The sequence below is a fragment of the Cyprinus carpio genome, chromosome A11, assembly GCF_018340385.1.
Source record: "Cyprinus carpio isolate SPL01 chromosome A11, ASM1834038v1, whole genome shotgun sequence".
NCBI lineage: Eukaryota > Metazoa > Chordata > Actinopteri > Cypriniformes > Cyprinidae > Cyprinus > Cyprinus carpio.
Genome location: NC_056582.1, coordinates 25,428,892 through 25,431,237, shown reverse-complemented (window position 1 = coordinate 25,431,237; position 2,346 = coordinate 25,428,892). Strand labels below are relative to the sequence as shown.

The following is a 2,346-nucleotide window of genomic DNA, read 5'->3' as shown; positions in this document are numbered from 1 at the left end:
GTTGACTACTGCAGAAAGCTGGGCTTCCGACGTTAAAATAGAAAATCTCCAAATCCAAGTTTTTCAGACAGTGAACAAATAAAGTAGTGGCTCTATGGTGTCAAACGCTTATAAAAATCCAAAAGAAGGACAAAACGTCATCCGCAAACTCAGCCAAGAATAATCTACGCTATCAAAAACTAACGGATATATTATTGCATGTGTCTATTGTAATGAACACCAGATTGGAGCCTCATCTAGTATAGAACGAGCACCACTATTTATTCTTATTTTTTTCTGTAGGAAAGTATGTGTGCCAAAATCTTATAATCATTATTAATAAAACTATTGGGCGCCAGTTGTCAAGAAAAAGCAACATCTTTGTTGTTAGGAATGAGGGAAATTACTCCTTGCGTCAACTGGGAGGAAGTTTGTGGTTTGTAAATACTTTCAATAACTACTTCCAAAAAGAAAGGGGGGAAAGAATATCAGAGAATAGTTGGTAGAATTCTGCTGTACATGCCATCACTGCGAGGTGACGTGTTACATTTGAGAGTTGCTATGACACAGCGACCTCTTGTAATTAATATATCCTGATCCAAATCTTTTTCGTATAGCACTAATTGAATTTAACTTTCTAAAGAGTCTAAGAAGAAGTGGCAGGTATCAGCACAATAGTGATTTGTAAAGATTGGCAAAAAGTTATGACAGAAGTGAGAACTAGTTTGACAATCATCAAGTCACATGACATTGACGCCTCAAGTGTGTGCATAGTGTACGCTTACCCCGCTGTCTTAAGATTGAAAAATATGATGAGTTTTGATCACCTTTTTCTATGTACCACTTAACTCTCGATCCTGACAAGACCCTTCTGTGGTCTGTTAGGGGAAGTAACAAAGAATATTAACTAAAATATCTCCTTGGAATGTACTCGGACTAACCAAAAGTCTATACGAGACTGCCTTTGTACCATTTTATTAACTCCAGTATAAGTAGTTTGGTTTGGGTGCATCTCCCTCCAAACATCAACCAAATTGTATTTTTGCATAAAGGTTTTCAGAGCATTACTAGACGATCCTGACTGCTTAGGAGGCCATCTGTCGACCAAGTCATTTAAAGTAATATTAAAATCACCACCCACCAGTAAGAACGCCTGAGGATACTCCTGAAACCAGAATGAAAATCTATCATCTAAAGACTCAAAAAGTTTGTCATTTTCTGTATTAAGGTTGTATCCGTAAATATTAACCAATATAAAATTGTTTAAAGAAACAAGTAAGCAAAAAATGACCAAAACGGTCTGGAAATGCCTCCAGAACATTTCCAGAAAAAGTGTTCTTTAACGAAGTTACCCCTGCAGATCTCTCAGAACCATGAACAAACCACAAATCATTATTCCACTGTGATCCCATATTTGCGTCCATTAGCAACAGAATGTGAGCTTGAAAAAAAACTAAATCAGTTTTAATTGTTTTGCGAATAAAAATAAAGCCTCCGTTTACAATGTCTCTCAATCCCCTAGTATTAAGCGAAATGTTGTGAACAGACATAAAAAAGAACAGAAACAATAGTACAGAAGAACAAATTATCGTTCAGTAAAGAAAGTATATCAGCTTTGTCCGACAACATCACTTTAAGATACCTAAAAAAAAAAAAAGCCTTTGAAAAGACCGTAACAGACGCTGTGCGCTGCAACCAGCAACTTCAAGTAAACAGCAACTTAAAACATTACCGGGAAGTCTTTTTAGTTAAAAGATAAAAAAAAAAACTCTGAGAACCATCACTGGACTGAGAAAACACGATGTAAAGGCACAAACAGATTCATTCTGAATTTCCCTCACCATGAATAAATGGCACGAGCTCCGCGAAAAAAAAAACCGTTTTCCCCGCATCCTCAGCCCGTTTCACCAATGGCCACAGCTTCGAGCGCCTCTCACGATCAACTTTTGAGAAGTCTTCTTGAAGAGAGTCCATTAGCGTGGAGGAAAGGTAGAATTTCTAGCTGCTTCCAGATCTCATTATTACATTCGCGATGTGCTTCTTGCCCAATCGATGTGCAAGTGGAATCGTTTCCGAGAGCACGCCCTGAATCTCAGGTAAAAACAGCTTTGCAGATCATGATGGCCTGCAAAACGGCATTCTCATCCTTATCTTCTGAAACACCATATAGCCTTAGATTCATTCGTCGGTAAGACTCCATCTCTCCATTCGCTGTTCACGAATTTTGAATCTTATTCCTCCATCTCTTTGAATTTCACGCAAAAGCGTGGCACTTTTCTTTACTCAGCTCATCAATTCGTTGCAGTGTTGCCACTTCACAAAATTTTCAATGCAATCAGTACCTTTCAATTGATAAGAGGGGCAGGT

At 38.0% G+C, this 2,346-nt stretch overlaps 2 protein-coding genes across 3 annotated transcripts in view; one reads left to right on the top strand and one right to left on the bottom strand.

The window, feature by feature from the left end:
- Positions 1–2,346, top strand: part of LOC109091652 (ERO1-like protein alpha) — a 135,679-nt gene that overhangs the window by 18,353 nt on the left and 114,980 nt on the right. The window lies entirely within an intron of this gene.
- LOC109091650 (E3 ubiquitin-protein ligase TRIM39-like) overlaps positions 1–2,346 on the bottom strand; it is a 203,195-nt gene that overhangs the window by 177,428 nt on the left and 23,421 nt on the right. The window lies entirely within an intron of this gene.